This window comes from Trachypithecus francoisi, unplaced genomic scaffold (genome assembly GCF_009764315.1).
Source record: "Trachypithecus francoisi isolate TF-2019V2 unplaced genomic scaffold, Tfra_2.0 Lachesis_group9, whole genome shotgun sequence".
NCBI lineage: Eukaryota > Metazoa > Chordata > Mammalia > Primates > Cercopithecidae > Trachypithecus > Trachypithecus francoisi.
The window spans coordinates 72,403,985-72,421,518 of NW_022681474.1; the positions used below are offsets into that span (position 1 = coordinate 72,403,985).

At 40.5% G+C, this 17,534-nt stretch overlaps 1 long non-coding RNA gene across 1 annotated transcript in view; it reads left to right on the forward strand.

Annotated features, from left to right (window-relative positions):
- The window catches only part of LOC117082123, a 53,951-nt gene that overhangs the window by 19,836 nt on the left and 16,581 nt on the right, over nucleotides 1–17,534 (forward strand). The window contains exon 3 of the long non-coding RNA XR_004436479.1: nucleotides 9,301–9,397. This is a non-coding gene — a long non-coding RNA (uncharacterized LOC117082123). The remainder of the gene's footprint in view (nucleotides 1–9,300; nucleotides 9,398–17,534) is intronic.

A 17,534-nucleotide genomic window follows, 5' to 3' on the forward strand; every position in this document is an offset into this window, starting at 1 on the left:
GAGGGTACAGGGAACTTGTAGGAAAAGGAACAGTGACTGATAAAAGGAAAGGATAGGTAATTGTAAATTTACCTTTATAATCCCACCACTCCTATATTGCGTATGTAATGTACACAAAGCAAAGTGTTGGGCACCATGGGGAACTCAAAGACAGCTACAATATGATCTCTGTCTTCAAGCAGGTCTTTTCCTAGGTCACAATTCCTTACAGCCACATCAATGAGTCTCAGGTCACCGGGGCAGTGCTGAGGCAGGAAGTGTCCTTCTCCAGGGCTGAGGATAAATAGCTATTGACACCTGCTGTCATCTCAACCGGTTTATATACTTTCCCAGTCCAGGTGTATGAGAACATCTGTGGAAAACCTGGGAAGCCTTCCTCTGACATTGACTCCAACTTCACTTTGACTCGTGTCACTGAATTTGTTCTGTAGTCCACCATAGGTCTTGTCTGAGAAAGAAGTAAATGTAGCCTTCCTGAGAACCTTAACCTGACCACTTTGGGCTTGACTTCTGGACTTCTGAGCACAAAGGACCTTGAGTACTGGTTTAGGAGGAATTGATGGGCCAGAACTGCTTGGGTTTATATCACTGGCTGATGGAAGCCTGTGGCCACGTTTTCACTCTTAACACTGAAAACTTTACCCAAGTTACTCTCTGGTGAATTGTATTTAACTTTGCCTAGTAGTTTGTGCCAGCATTGTTTACTGCATACTACAGTGAGTGCTGAGCTTATATGTATTGCATGATTTAACTGTTACGTTTTATCATTTGGGTTGAACTTCATGCATCAAGGTAAATAACAAAGTCCATTATGTCTTAATTTTGTACACTCGTTCATTGCTACAGGCACAGTGGATTCTGTATGTCTGACAGTGGGGGCTGATTTTTAACATAGGATGCCAGGAGAGTCCTTGCTTTGCTAATATTAGAAATAGGGTCTTTTCTAATGTGAATATATGTGAAAAATTCTTATTCAGCAACTTACATTGCTCTTCTTTTTGCTGCTAGCAATGTATTGTTGGTGTCTCCTTTGCTCTTGGTCTCAGGAAAGGTTATATGTTGTTTTAATAGCATGTGTATATAATGCCCATTAGTACTAATGGGATGTATTCTTTCATCAGGACATAATCGCCGACAGCATGCAAATCAGCACATTTGTTCTTCTTCAACGTTTGCTGAAGGCTCTGTTCTTGGGCAACATATGGTCTCCAGTCACCTCCTCACTTTGCTCTGAAAATTTTCCATTACACATCTTAATCACCAATTTTCCCCTCTGTTTAAGAAATGAATTAATGCAATACAAATAGGAATGATGACCACTTTGAGATTGAAAAGTACCTCTTCTTTTGGCTGCCAAAACCCAGTGTTACATTTTTATTTTTCATTTTTTAAATTTATTTTTTACGTCACTAATTAGCTCCTCAAAATGATTTTTATGTCTGGCATGCATGGGGTGTGAACTATAAAAATTATAGTTTCTAAGCTTTTTTTTGCTGTGTTCTGTGGAAAAAATTTCCTTTATCAAGCAATTTCATAGGCACAGGGGATAGTCGTTTAAGATGCATCACGGACAGCATTTATTCAGACAGTCAAAGTAATTTTAGAAAATGTGTGGGTCTGATAACAGCGAATCTGATGAATACCCAGAAAGAAGAAATTATTGAAAGAGCACCTACTATGTGTCAGACACTATTTATCATTTAATTTTCTTAATGGAGAAGGCATCTAAAATAACTGACCCAGATTTATTCATTCATTTGGACATGACTCTTTTACACACACACACACACACACACACACACGCACAATTACTGATGTCTACTTTGTTCTAGGTGTTGTGCTAGGCACTGAGGATAGCATAATGAGCGTGATAGGCTTGGTTCCTGCTCTTATGGGGTTCGCAATCTAATTGTGAGGATAGATAAAATATAGTGAAACAAATAAATAAATCAATAAAAAACAAATGGTAAACACTCCAAAAGGCTATAAATAGGATGTTGAAATAGAGGATAATTGGAGTTCACTTTAGAAGGCCCTTCTTTGATCTTGAATGCCAAACTGCAAGTAGGGACAAGAGGCTTGATCCAAATCCAAGTTTATCTGGCCCCAAAGCTGTTCTCTCTATTACACCTGCGCCTCCTGAGCAGCTGCCTTCTGAGTTTTGATGATCTCTATGATTGCTAAAAGTTCCTGAGTCCCTACTATGTCGCAGGCCTTATTCAATTTTGTATGTTGCTTTAGCTACCTTATGAAGTGGGAATAACTTTTTTCCTTATTTTGCAGATGAGAAAACTGAGACTTAAGAAAAATCTGCAACTTGCTCAAAGTGACAGTGCCACTTTCTTGTCAGTTCCAATGCTCATGTTCTTTTTTTTTTTTGGATGTAGATTTTGTTTTTATTGTTGATTTGTGCTGACAGAAATAGACATTTCATCATGTAAAATTCCTGTTTTTCTGGGAAAACCTATTGTTTTGATCTTCTTGTTTTCTGACTCGGAAGTATCCTTTCTTTTTTTTTTTAATTTAATTTTATTTTTTATTATACTTTAAGTTCTAGGGTACATGTGCATAACGTGCAGGTTTGTTACATATGTATACTTGTGCCATGTTGGTGTGCTGCACCCATCAACTCGTCAGCACCCATCAATTCATCATTTATATCAGGTATAACTCCCAATGCAATCCCTCGCCCCTCCGCCCTCCCCATGATAGGCCCCGATGTGTGATGTTCCCCTTCCCGAGTCCAAGTGATCTCATTGTTCAGTTCCCACCTATGAGTGAGAACATGCGGTGTTTGGTTTTCTGTTCTTGTGATAGTTTGCTAAGAATGATGGTTTCCAGCTGCATCCATGTCCCTACAAAGGATGCAAACTCATCCTTTTTTATGGCTGCATAGTATTCCATGGTGTATATGTGCCACATTTTCTGAATCCAGTCTGTCACAGATGGACATTTGGGTTGATTCCAAGTCTTTGCTATTGTGAATAGTGCCGCAATAAACATACGTGTGCATGTGTCTTTATAGCAGCATGATTTATAATCCTTTGGGTATATACCCAGTAGTGGGATGGCTGGGTCATATCGTACATCTAGTTCTAGATCCTTGAGAAATTGCCATACTGTTTTCCATAATGGTTGAACTAGTTTACAATCCCACCAACAGTGTAAAAGTGTTCCTATTTCTCCACATCCTCTCCAACACCTGTTGTTTCCTGACTTTTTAATGATTGCCATTCTAACTGGTGTGAGATGGTATCTCATTGTGGTGCTCATGTTCTTAATAGAGAGATTTTGCAGCCACTCTTTTTTCCCAGGCCCAAGGGTTTTTATTGCACTCCTTGAGAACAGAAACTTAGGCAATGCAGACTGGCTTAAGCGATGTTCTCTCTCTCTATCTCTTGCGGTAAAATAAAATAAAATAAACCACCCTCATCCCCCAGCCAAAAAAAAAAAAAAAAAAAGACACACAAGAAAACCCCCCAAAGCATTCATGCCTAGATGTTGAGAGTGAAGAATAAAATGTATTTGGAATGGTGCTTTACTTCTTAAAAGCATCATATATTTTTTAGATTAAAAAAGTGATATTTGCTTATTATAAGCAATTTGAAAAATAAGAAATAATAGAAAAAATGTAAAAGCAAGAATAAAAATCACTTAAAGTTTTGCCACCTGGAAAGTGCAGTATTTTGGTTCTTTGAAGCAGTTTTTGAATGTATAGTAACAAAGATGACTGGCCCGTATACAGCACTTACTATTTGCCAGGTGTAACTCCGCACGGTGTACAAATATTAACTCATATCCACGGTAGTCTTACATGGAGGGTATTATTATTATCCCAATTTAATTGATGAGAAACGTGAAGTAAAGAGTGATTAAAGTAACTTTCCCAAGACTACAGGGTCAAGCTACTCAAACCGCACAGCCTGGTTCTGGAGCCCATGCTTCTCTTCTCCTATCTCACTTTTCTCTGTAAAATGTATATTCACATTATCTATCTATCTATCTATCTATCTATCTATCTATCTATCTATCTTAAAAACCTGAAATCAAATTTTACTTATAATTTTATTATTTTTATTTTTATTTATATTTTTTTGAAACAAGGTCTTGCTCTTTCCCCCAGGCTGGAGTGCAGTGGTGCGATCTCAGTTCACTGCTGTTTCAACCTCCCTGGGCTCAAGGGGTCCTCCCATCTCAGCCTCCTGAGTAGCTGGGATTATAGATGTGGGCCACACCCAGCTAATTTTTGTATTTTTTGTAGAGATGGGATTTCACAGTGAGGTCCAGGCTGGTCTTGAACTCCAGGGGCTGAAGTGACCCTCCCTCCTCAGCCTGCCAAAGTGCTGGGATCACCGGCATGAGCCACTGTGCCTGGCCAGATTTTACATACAATTTTAGATTCTGTTTTTTTTTTTTTTTTTTTAAAACATAACATTATTCAATGGGCATTCTTTCAATATCCTTAAATTTTCTTTAAAATATTTCTAATGAATGTATAGACATGTGTTATGTAGGAATCCCCACTGTTGCACAGTTGTTTCTGGTTTTTGTTATTACAAAAAATGATTACAAAATAAAAAAAGGACTACAGGTGGCCCATGCCTGTAATTCCAGTGTTTGGGAGGCCAAGACGGAAGGATTGCTTGAGGCCAGGAGTTTGAGACCAACCTAGGTGACATAGCTAGACCCCATCTCTGAAAAAATGAAAAATTAGCTGGATGTGGTGGTGCACTCCTGTAGTCCTAGCTACTTGGCAGGCTGAGGACCTGTCTTTTAAAAAAATTCAATGAATGTCCATGTTTGTAAATCTTTGATCAGGTTTTTGATTATTTACTCAGGACAGACTCCTGGAAGAGGGTGACTTGCTCAGAATTTTGGCATTTGTTCAAATCTTTGGTGGAGTGGAAAAAGGAAGAAAAAATAGTTCAGAAGTGTGGCACAGATTTACATGACAGAGAAACTCAGGAGAGTTAGAGATCTGAGTGAGCAGAGGAAAAAATCATGGAAGCCTTCTTTGAGGAGGTGGGACAAAGCATGAGCTGACCTTGGACAATGGGAGCCTGCTGAGGAAGGGCAATTCTCCGAGACTCTGGATGCCCTTTTTCTCTAAGTCAGTTGACACAGGCACTGGGCTGGTAAGACAATACTTCTTTGAGCAGAGTCTTAAAGGACAGAAAGGAATTTCTAAGACTGACAAGGATGTGAGGGGAAGAGGTAAGTGGGCCTGTTAGGTGGTGGGAACCATGTAGGCAGGCCCAGATGTAGAGATGTGAGAGAACCTGGAGGGCCTTGAGTTGATGCAGGGAGGGTTTGAGAAATGCTTAGGAGAAGCAGGCAGGGGCTAGATGGAACCTCATAAGGTCCAGCACATCATGTTAAGGATGATGGATTTTTCAATGTAGGCAATGGAGAGCTGCTGAAGACTTTGAGCTCACAGAGAGACATGATGACATTTGCATTTCTGATAGACCACCGTGGGGCCAGGGAGTAGACAAAGACAGAGGAAGACCCTTGTAGGAGGATGTTTTGGGGGCCTGGAGGAGAACACTGCCCCGACACAGGCCTGCTTCCAGTTGCTGTGCACACAGCAGGGCCTGCAGCCATCTTCATCACTCCTCATGCCCTGAGGAGTACAGACCGAATATTTATAAAATACTGACATGGAAATGAAAGCGCTGCAGAAACAAAGAGCACAAACACTTCCTCTATTTTGTTGAGAGTTAACATCCATGAGGAATATGCGTGTATGTCAGAGCAGAAAATAATGAGGCAATATACTTCCTTAAACAAATTCAGTTCATCATCGCCGGGGCCTGTGCAGGGGAGGATGGTTGGGGGCACCTTCCATTGTCGGTGTGGCGGCTCCTTTCCGAGCAGACAGGTCACTCAGTGCTTTCTTTCAGGCAATTATTTTCTAGATGACTGGAGATTTCGATCAACCAATCAAGCTTTTATAGAAGCCACTTTCCTTGATTATGTTCCTGATCTTTAACTCAGGGAGAGATTTTCCTCAGTATGGCTTGACAGCCTCAAGTTTTCAATTAATTTCTCTCTCCTACATCTTGCTTTTGCTTTCAGTTGGGCAGCTGGAGTGTTCACAGGCTCACGTGAGCTCCTGACATGATGTGTGTGTGTATGTGTGTATGTGTGTGTGCACACGAGTGCATGTGCGTGCTTTGAAGGCATCAGAAATCTCTTTCTGGCCTTTCCTTGATGAGAAATGTCCTGTCAAAGAGCAGTGGGACTTGTGAGCAGGAAGCTGGATGAACAAGGGGAGTCGAGAAGAGGTACTGTGGATGTGGAGGATCCTGATGCCTAGGGTGGCTGCGCTCAGGACCAGCCCAGAGATATGTAGAATAAGGCAGCACGGATCAGTGCTTTCAAATGCAGGAGCCATATCCCTGCTTCCAAATATACTGACAAATATTTTGAATCATAATGAATGCAAATCTATTCTAGTGTGATTTATTCCACAGAAATGATTGCTTTTCTTTCAAAATAAAATTATTTGAATAATATATAAATGACTTAAAGGTAAGTATAATTATACTTAAGGTATATATAATCTATAATAACTTGCATAATATTTAAATGACTTAAAGTTTCGGCAAATACAAGTTAAGATGTTATGTGAAAGTTGGTGAAACTCTTGAAGGTGGCACATGTATTTCTTAAGATGAGGAGACCCTGGTGTTATGGAAAGGATTTTGGAGTCAGAGAGACATGGATAAAATCCAAGATCTGCCTGTTATGTGTGCCTGTGGGAAAATAACTTAATTGCTAGACCTCAGTTTGTTAGTCTGTAGAATGGGCATTTAAAACCTACCTTTCATCATTGCTCTGGGGTCTGGAGATTCATTCATGTATTCATGCAACCTTGAGATATTAATTGTCTGCTATGTGCCATTCACTGCTCTGGGCACAGGGAATACAGCAGTGAATCAAAGTTCCTGTCCTCATGGAGCTCTCATTCTAATGGGGGAGATGGACAATAAATATATAGATAGTTATATAAGAAACTACCAACTACTGTGAAAAATATGTCAGAATAAAGGAGATGTTATAGCAAAGCCTCTGAGACAGGAATGTGGTAGAGATGTTTGAGGAAAGCAAGGTGGTCACAGTGTGGTGAGAATGAACAGAGGGAAAGGGAGAAAGGGAGAAATGAGGTTAAACAGGTAGTCAGGTGCCAGGGCAGAGAGTGAGTGCCTGGTAGACTAAGGTAAACCTTGGGTTTTACTTTAACTGTTGATAGAAGATGATCAAAAAGTAGTATCTATTAAAAATTATATTCAATTAATATTAGAATAGTTTTATATCTTGTACCCAAGCTGTGCAGAGCACAACGTTAGGCTCCTAGGTTTTGGGTATACCAAGATAACCTGGACAGAGGGGCTCAAATTCTTGCTAGGGGAACAGTAGACTCTAATCAATTAGTATCTGACATTCATTAAGTACTTGCTACGTGCCAGGCCTAGTTCCAAGTGTTTGCCTTTAATGGAATAGCTTGTGTAGTCCTTATAAAACAAAAGTACAGTATATAGTCAGTTATTATCCCCATTTTACAGTTGAGGAAACTGAGGCACAGAGAGACTTACCATTATACATACTGCCTCTCAACTTCCAAAGAAAGCACAGTGGCCTAAAGGTGCTTCCCTGAGGTTGGAAGTGCAGTGGGAGCACAGAACAAACATTACCCCAAAGAGGGATGCCATAGCCACGGGACTGCAGATGCTCTGAAGGGAAGCCGCCCCTGCTAACTGAGACAAACATGTTGCCTCTCCTCTCTGTGCTTCAGTTTCCTCATCCATAAAATGGGATCAGCAGAGGGTATCCATTTTATAGGCTAGGCATGATGATGAAAGGAAACAGTGGACAGGAAATGCTTTTGCACAGAGCCTACCACATGGCAAGTGGCATTCAAGTCTCAGCAAGAGATTAAGGAGCACTTATGAACTGGCTCTCCTGGGCCTGGCCTTGAGGCACGAGGAAGACTTTAACAGAAAACAAAGGTAGAGAAGTTAATTTCAAGTTGATGGGGAATATTTCTGGAAATTAATAGAATGTTCAAAGTGCATGGTGTGGCTGGAGCTCCAGACTTGTGGTGGGTGAGGGTGTAGCAGATAATTCTATCAGTCTGTGACATTGAGGAGACCTGAACTACCATCCGAAGAGCAGTGGAGTAGTCTGCGAGAGGGGCCATAACAAGATACCACAGATTGGGTGCTTAAGCAACAGATATTTATTCTCACAGTTCTGGAGGATGGAAATCCAAGACCAAGGTCTTAGCAGGATTGGTTTTCTCTGAGGCCTCTCTCCTGGGCTTGCAAGTGGCCACCTTCTCACTGTGTCTTTCTGTGGTCATTCCCTGGGCCAGCATGTTTTCTGTGTCTTAATCTTTTCTCCTTATGGAGACACCAGTCCTATTGGACTAGGGCCTATCTGTATGACCTCATTTTACTTTGATTACCTCTTTGAAGGCCTTATCTCCAAGTCCAGTCATATTTTGAGGTATTGGGGGCTAGAACTTCAGCATATGAATTTGGGGGGGCACATAATTCAGCCCACAAGAGACAATTCAACATGGTGGGGGTGGCGGCTGTGATGTACCCTGTGCTGTCATAGACATGTCCAGCAACAGCAGGAGGAGAAGAGAACACTTTCCCAGGTTGCAAATCCTCCAAGTCTGACTTGCACAGTGGAGAGAGGGTGGATAGGAAGGTGAGGGATGAGACATTTCAGGGGTGGAACCTACAAGGCTTGGATACTGATTTCTCTGACGCCTTGGAGCTATACAGAAATAAACACAAAAGCAAGAAAATCCAGATTTGCCTTACCCTGGCCTCTTTCTCTGTCCCCCAGGGATGAGTCTACTTATAGCTCCTTAGTTTTCCCATCTGTTAAGTGGGAAAAATACAACCAGGATCTCATGGCTCCCAATGGGATGTAGTCATATGTTACTATAGCACTAAGACTTTGTGCAAATGCAGACTGGTTTTGTTCTCCCTGCTAATAAACTGTCTTTCTACCAGAATACAGTACCAACAAACTTACATTTTCTGGATATCAGAAAGCAATGGTTTGGGTTTGAGCTATTCACTCACTTATGATCTGAGCTTATTCTAAAAAGACTTTGCAGTTTAGTCTAATTGGGTAATTGGGATGTTTCCAGATGAAATTCAACTTGTAGTTTTAAAACACGCTTTGAAGAACTGGTTGCCATGGCGCTTTTCTGCTGACAAGATCCTTCACTGGCTCCCACTAAGCAGCAATAATGGGCTTCTGTTTATTCTGTTTTAGGTTACCCCACCTGAACATCCTCCTGGGAGGAAGCAGGGCATGAATCTGAAGGAATTAGTGAAGTCCTTCCCTAGCCATCCTTGATGGCGGAGTGGGGGTATGTCTCAGCAAAAAGCTTTGTCATTGCAGGGGCTGGAGGGCTTAGACCTAGTAGCAGCCCAGCTGCCATGCTGGGCTTCCCAGACCACTTCACTCCTGGGCAGCTGGGAGTTGAGGAAGAAACCACTGTGCATTTGTCACCGTATAAACCAGATGGCTGCTTCAGGATATGAACACTAATCCCCTCATATTTGTGGGCAAATGAGTGTCTGGCAGAGAGAATTGCCTTTATTTTAAGAAATAACATGGTCTTAAATATTAATATTCATATTTTTATAGTATCACTGTTTTAAATTTGAGAAGATCTTTGTTCAAAGTCAATTTTTCAACCTATTGGACACCATTCTTACCCCTCGTCCTTAGACTTTTTGTACCCAAGTGTTTATTGTTAGAATGTGAAACATCTGCCCCAGATGCAGTATTTTTGGCCTCATTAAGAGTTTTTCTAGTTCCTCTTCAGTTATGTCAATATTTACCTTGGACAATGCTTTGTATCCTTTTGTTTATAATTCCAGAATTCTCCAAGACAAACTGATTATTCATGACTCTCTGGCCTGGGTTACAATTTAAACATACCTTATGTTGATGTTTTAAGAGTATGAGTCCCCCAAACTATTTCTACTATTTCTCCTAGATTCATAGTTCATAATCTTTCATTCTCACTTCATACCTTATATTTTTCGTCCTTCCAGGTATCTTCTAAACATATCCTTTTTTTGTGTGGATTATATTCTTAGAACATGAGATGCAAACTTTTTCTTCCTTTGCCTTTAAAATTCCATGATCCTAGCTGGGTGTAGTGGCTCACACCTGTAATCCCAGCACTTTGGGAGGCCATGGTGGGTGGATCACCTGAGGTCAGGAGTTCAAGACCAGCCTGGCCAACATAATAGAACCCTGTCTTTACTAAAAATACAAAAAGTTATCTGGGCATGGTGGTGGACACCTGTAATCCCAGATACTTGGGAGGCTGAAGCAGGAAAGTCACTTGAACCCAGCGAGTGGAGGTTGCAGTGAGCTGAGATCACGCCATTGCACTCCAGCCTGGGCAGTAAGAGTGAAATTCCATCTCATAAAAAAAAAAAAAAAAAAAATCCCAGGATCCCTCTCTCCTGCCAAGGATGTTTTTGTAACAGTGCATTGTACCCACATTCTTCGAACACTTCCATTGTTTTCCTAGAGAGCACACTCTTCCACACTGCCTGCTCCCTCTTATTAAATTTCTGATCACTGATATAAAAGACACATGACCCTTGTCTTCCCTGTCTGAAAACTATAGTTTAACCTCAGGACAATGAGTATAAGGAGGCCTTAGTGGGTAAACAGACATCAGAAAGCTCAAGCATGTTTTTCTCAAGTGACCCAATTATACAGAGTCAGTCATCTTTCCTTAATCACTCAGGATTTTATGAATCTACATAATAGTTTCAGTTCTCGACGTGTGTCTTGGAGTTGTAGATGACTTTAAATTTACTATTTTACCTATATTATTACATTTGATCCTTATAAAAACATTATGAGAGAGACCCAGAGGGTTCAAGTAACCTGTTTAAGATTACATTGTAAGTGGAATAAGAATAGTTTTTGCCCTTAAGAATGTTTATATTAATATACTATTTGAGTTTATACAAGTCTTTCTGTTCCTCTAAAATAGTACACGGTTTCTTAATTTGGGAGACATTGCTTGTGCCGTTTCCTTTGCTTGAACTACCTAACTTCTCTCTTTGATTAGATAAACTCTCACCCGTTTTTCAAACCTCAACTTCAAGTTCATTTCCTCTAGAAGTATTCCCTGATCTCCCGAGACTGGGCTAGGATTTCTTTCTCTGTGTTCTGTAACACCCTTCAAAATATGTAAATAAATTCATCCCAGTGTCTGCCACCTAATGATAAATATTAGTTGTGATGTCATTCCCTATCCTATCTCTTATACTTTATGTATCTTGCTTGCCGTTGTATCCCCAGTTACTAGCTCTGGGGAGGTGCACAATAGTTGTTGAGTGAATGAGCAATGCACAATGAGTCTTATAATTGAGGTAGTCTTGGGTCCTTGAACTGAAGAGCAAATGCTGGAGAGGGCACTGAGATTGTCTAGAGAAGTTTAGGCATTTCCAAGTCTAATCCATAGACTACCATCTGAGTGTTAGTGCTAAAATGGTTATCTGTTGTTTGTCTGCCCAACACCCTTTTCCCTTATTTTGCCATCACTCTCTCACTTTTCCTTTGGGGACTGTCCCCTCCCCCTCTTTTGATCAGTGTTGTTCAGGTGGGGATCCCAACATCTCTTGAACAGAAATAGGTCTAATAAGCATATTCCATCCCCTAGGTGCAGTGTAAAGCTTATGGATGGCATTAAACCCAAACTGGGTTGATGCACGTAACCCTTGGATTTCTGCTGAAACTCTTAGAGTAGAGGGTCTGTTTTTTTTCTTTCTAAGATTGCAAGCAACAGAACAAGCCTGGAACTATATAGGTTCTTTGGGAATTTGTGAAGACATCAGTGAATCCAACACAGAATATCCAGAGCCAGGAGATGGTGATAGAGTGAAGGCATAATAAAGACATCATTTGAGTATCTGGGGTTCAGTGGTACCTGAAGCAGGATAGAATTTCCAAGTTTATGAACTGATAGATGCCCTTTCTGTTTGCAGCTAGTTTGAGGTGAATTTTTGTCAGTCACCAATAGCTGATAGTGTTCCGACTAACTCAGTTGGAAACAAAATATCATGATATTTTTATTACTGATATTAGTGCTTTATTACTGATATTAGTGCTTTATTACTGACATTAGTCCCTTTGTGGATGTGCCTTATGCTTTCACTTTTTCATATATGTTTTGCATTCATGCAACTTGTCTTAAATAGTTAATCATGAACTAAGTAAGCGAGCATATTTTTGACTGACTTTTCCCAAGTCCAATGTCACGTGACAGGCTCATTGGATGTCCCCCAGTTCATATTTGAGCTGAGTACATGCTTGGGATTCTTTTTCTGGGAATTGTGTTGACTTTACACAGATTCATCTTTCACCCTCTCACACTCTGCCTGTTGGGCTCCTGGGGTAAACTGTGGGAGAGTGAATTTGCTGGGATCTGGGAGGGTGACCTGTGATCTCAGAGTGATGTAAGCAGACTCCTGAGCCTGTGGAGTCAGAGCCTCAGAGCTGAACCTAACTGAGTTTTGCATCCAGATCTGGGCAGACAAGGCCTTCAAACCCTCTTTGGAGAAACTTCATTCCCCCTTAGAGAGCTGAAGAATCACAAGGAATTGCAGGCTATTTGGTTTTCATGGTTGGTGGACACTGGTCTCTAAGTGCATGGGCTTCTTTGTCCTATGAACTGAAGGATGGATGCATTCCTTTTTCCCAGAAGCCCTCTATGAAATACCAATGAAGCTCCCTATAGTGCTTGTTTACCATAATCAATAGATGAATCAATTGCTCTCTATACCTGATTCAAGGAAGTAATTAAAGCAGGGAGGCAGGAGTATCATTAATAGAAATTCAGTCCTCACTAATTGCCAAAATCTATTTCTGGAAACTGGATCATTGAATGCATCAGTGTATAATGGATAATATATTCCCATTCAAACAGTGTTATATTTGGGAATTGTGTTCTCAAACAAGGCTACAGCTTTACATATCTCAGAGGTGACCTTTCATTGTCCTGAAATCCAAGATACAAACTGCAAAGTCTTAAGATAATGACGTTAGGATCTAATTACTATTAAATTGCAAAAATGTAAAGTGACAAGTTTAAAATGGAATTATATGTTCCATACCTATTGTTTATATGAGGGCCTGTATTATTCATGAAGTATTCATATATCATTAAAAAATGTATTTGACTATCACAAAAAAATGTATTTGACTATCTCTACTATCTCAGAGAGTAGTGTTACACTCTCTGAATCTGGTAAAGACATGTAGGAGTAACATGCAAATCATCACGTATATAATAGAGTAAAATTTCAATTAAAAAGGCATAAAATTATCCATGAGGTGAAACCCATTTTTGCCGTGAACCACATTTATTATTAAGAGGTAAAATCAGCTTCTCTTCTTCAGGAGGCAGAAGTAGGCAAAGTTTAGCACTCACTTCCATGTGGCATATTAAGCAAGGATATTTTGCACTTTCTTCTCATTGTAAACATTCTTTATTTGCTCTTTTCCTGTGATGTCCTAATAATAAGATTTGGCTTTAGGCACATGGGCAGGGTGAGGACCTAAAAATCCTGAGCTAAGGCATGGGCTCCAGCTCACCCTATCAGAGAGCTCTACCTAAAGGCCTGGGACACAAGCACAGCTGACAATGAGGTATTATTTGCCTTCTTTTTGTCAGGATTTCTTTTGCATATGACTTCCCAAGAAATTTCCTAGGAACATAGGTCCCTGGGTCTTGAGGACACCATCATTTCCATTCCGTCAGTACTTTATAGGATTCCTACTGGAACCAAAAAAAGAAAAAATGTTTTCTTTTCTTTTCTTTTCTTTTTTTTTTTTTTTTTTTTTTTGAGGCGGAGTCTCGCTCTGTCGCCCTGACTGGAGTGCAGTGGCCGGATCTCAGCTCACTGCAAGCTCCGCCTCCCGGGTTTACGCCATTCTCCTGCCTGAGCCTCCCGAGTAGCTGGGACTACAGGCGCCCGCCACCTCGCCCGGCTAGTTTTTGTATTTTTAGTAGAGACGGGGTTTCACCGTGTTAGCCAGGATGGTCTCCATCTCCTGACCTCGTGATCCGCCCGTCTCGGCCTCCCAAAGTGCTGGGATTACAGGCTTGAGCCATGCGCCCGGCCAAATGTTTTCTGCTTAGCCCCAGTTAACCTGAAAATTCAATTAAACAACATTCTCCAAACACTACCGTTCATTGACGATTAACTATGCACATTCTTGGAAAGGCCAAACTGGATGAAACTGACATTTTGAGAACTATATTTTGCACTGGAATAGAAGTTGAAATAGGAATATATTTTTCCTTGCTTGTTTTGATAGCATTTTACTGATAGGAAGTTTGGGGAAGCTTGAGGGGGCAAATATTGAGCTTTTGATTTATTATCAGTGAACATTTTCTCCAAGTTGTACCCCATTGCTTCACTGACAAGTAATGTTTCACAGAATTATCTTTTTGCTTTGGAATTTTATTGCTGCTTTCTCTCTTGCTTCCCTAGAAGATTGTTGGATATATAAGGGTTACAGTCACTGAGGTTAGTGTTGTCTTCTGCATTGGAGGAATTTTCTTGACTTTATCCCAGAATTAGTGAGTATAGCCAATGACTGTGCTGATAGATCCATTCTACTTGGTGACATACTCTTGCCAGAGCAACTGGCAGATGGTCCAGTGTGGAGGATTGCACTGGAATGGGGAAGATGCTGTTAGGAGAGTGGGTCCTATTTATTTAAAGTCATAATCCTCCATTTTTCTCCTGATATTGAGCATTCCTGCTTCATAACTTTGTTCCACCACTCTAATTAGGCAGGCAGCCTTCCTCTGCCATTTTATTTTATTTTATTTTATTTTTGAGATAGGGTCTCACTCTGTCATCCAGGCTGGAGTGCAGTGGTGCAATCTGGGCTCACTGCAGCCTCAGCCTCCGGTGATGGAGTGTTCCTCCTGCCTCAGCCCCTCAAGAAGCAGGGACTACAGGCGTGTGCCACCATGCCCAGCTAACTTTTGTCTTTTTTGTAAAGATGAGGTTTTACTGTGTTGCCCAGGCTGGTCTTGAACTCCTGAGCTCAAGTGATTTGCCTGTCTCAGCCTCCCAAAGTGCTGGGATTATAGGTGCGAGCCATCGCATCTGGCCCTCCTCTGCCATTTTATATTTCCACTTGGTTGTACTTCATTTTCAAATCCAACATTTTTATTCCTGACACAGGAAACTTTGCCCAAACTACTCTTGGGTGAATGTCTGAGGACGTTATTCCATAAGTCTACAGCTTGATTCAATCTTCTGCTGAAATTATAACCAGGAAACAACAGAGTCAATGAAAGGAGACAAGAGGTGCTAACTGAGTGACAAAGGCAATCTCATTGCACTAGGGTTTTTCAGACCAGTGATAGACTGGACACAGAGCACATGCCCTGTAAGATGTGTGTGGTGTTGTTTTGTCTTTGGATTGTATTACTGTGCCTTGAATGACATTAGCTCTTATACATCTTACGTTTCTCTCAGAACATTATTCTCAGAACATGCTACCTTATGTTCCAGGCCCAGGGTGTAAGAAACCTATGAATAACACATTTGTGAGTGTCTAGAAATCCAGATATTGTTTTTTGTTTGTTTGTTTTAAAGTGTTCTTGATGGAAGGAAAAGGAAGCCTCCATTTGCTTTTAAGGAAAAGATAATTTCTTTCCCCCAATGTCCCTTGGATAGCTAATGCTCTAGAGACAGGCATGGACGTGTCTATGGATATAGTCGTACAAGCTCAGAATTTTATCCTTGATTTGTTGGGAATCTTTTCCTTAGAGTCCTTTCATGGATATTAATTATCAATTTTTATTTTTAAGCTGTGGATAGTTTACTCACCCTTGAGAGAAACTTTCTTATGTAAAAGTTGTTTTCCATGGTCCCAAGATGGAAAACAACAACTCTTTAATCAAAAGACTCTGAGATACTGGCGCCACCTTTGTCTCTGGTTCCCAAAGAATGTTCTTGGAATCCTGACACCATAAGGAAAGTGTGGCGCAGCAAGCCTTAAGGGAGACTGTTAAAGCAAGACCCAAATCTTCTGTGCATAGCCAATACGTACTTTTTCTCCACCATCTTCTTCCAAGTAGTTATCATTCCTCCTCCATGGAGATCCTGCTTTTCCTGCCCTTTCCAGCCTTTAGCTGATACAGGGAGTATGGAAAACGTAGAGTGTTCCTTTAGTACTTTATAAAATCAGATCTTCTCAGGAGGTCACACCAAGGGGAATGTTGCTAAAAACAACTGGCTCTTTGGCAATGCTAATCTGCATTTTCCTAAAACATATACCCAAGAGGGAAAAAGTGCATGTGTTAAGATGAAGATGGAGAATGAAGTTATTGATCTTCTTAAAGTTCATAATGTTGGAAGGGTCATGAGAGTAACACACTCTCAAACTGAGTAATAATCTACAAAGAGTTAAAACAAAAGTTCCTCCAGCCATAGCTGCACCCAAAGAAGTGGGACAGAAGTTCTAATTAAGAACTTTGATTTACCACAGATTGTTTGAGTCTTATATGAAATTTGGAAAGTTTCCCTGACATCAAAGGCTGTTTCTTTTGGCTAATCTATTGAGTATGTTGTACCTGTCCTCCCATGAGCCCCCCACGACTGGGAACATATGTCAGATTCTTCTTGTGCCAGTAATTTAGAGGCTCGTGATAATAAAACATCCTTTTTCTAAGTAAAAAAAGAGAAGTCCTGGGGAATGTTAATGCAGCAGAGAATAGCAATGATTTACTCCTCCTCGAAAAAAATATACCAAGTCTGATAGACCCATATCAGAATATTATCTGCATAATTTGAAAATAACACATTGAAGGAAATAGGCCCAATCTCAGTATCCTGCTCACATTTACATCTGGAACAGCTGCCAGGGCCTCTCAGAGTAGATTTTGTTCAGTTCTGCAGGACCGATCTGAAACCCAGGCAGAAAATGAAAGTGAGCAAATTTACCTCTGGCATTCAAAGAAATGCTTTTGGTCAAAGTGAGTATTTCTGACCATGACTCATTTTCAAAAGAAGCATTGAATTCGCTTTGTCATCTTTGCCTGGATCGGGCTCAATCAGCCCTTTTATGATTTTTAAAATATCCTATATAGCCGGGATGGCATTTATTAGGCTTCAGCTATTCAATATTGCATTTCAATGTATAAAAGTCACTGTTCAATTGAATATTGAGTTTTCTAAGGAAGTAAACCTACAGAAAAGAAATTTGCAAGAATCTAAAATAAATGAGTTTGAGAAAGATCAAACTGCCCTATGGCTGTTTCAAAGATCAAAAGATCTCTCTTTTATAGAAATCAGGAGCAGTTTGAATAGCCTCTTTCCTCTATCGCAAAGCCCCATTTTTTCACTATCATTGATAGCTTGGGACTGCACCATAATGGTATGAAAGGCCTTGGGGAGGAGGGAGACGATTTCATTCCCAAAAAGGACGCAGGACTTTTTCGTCTG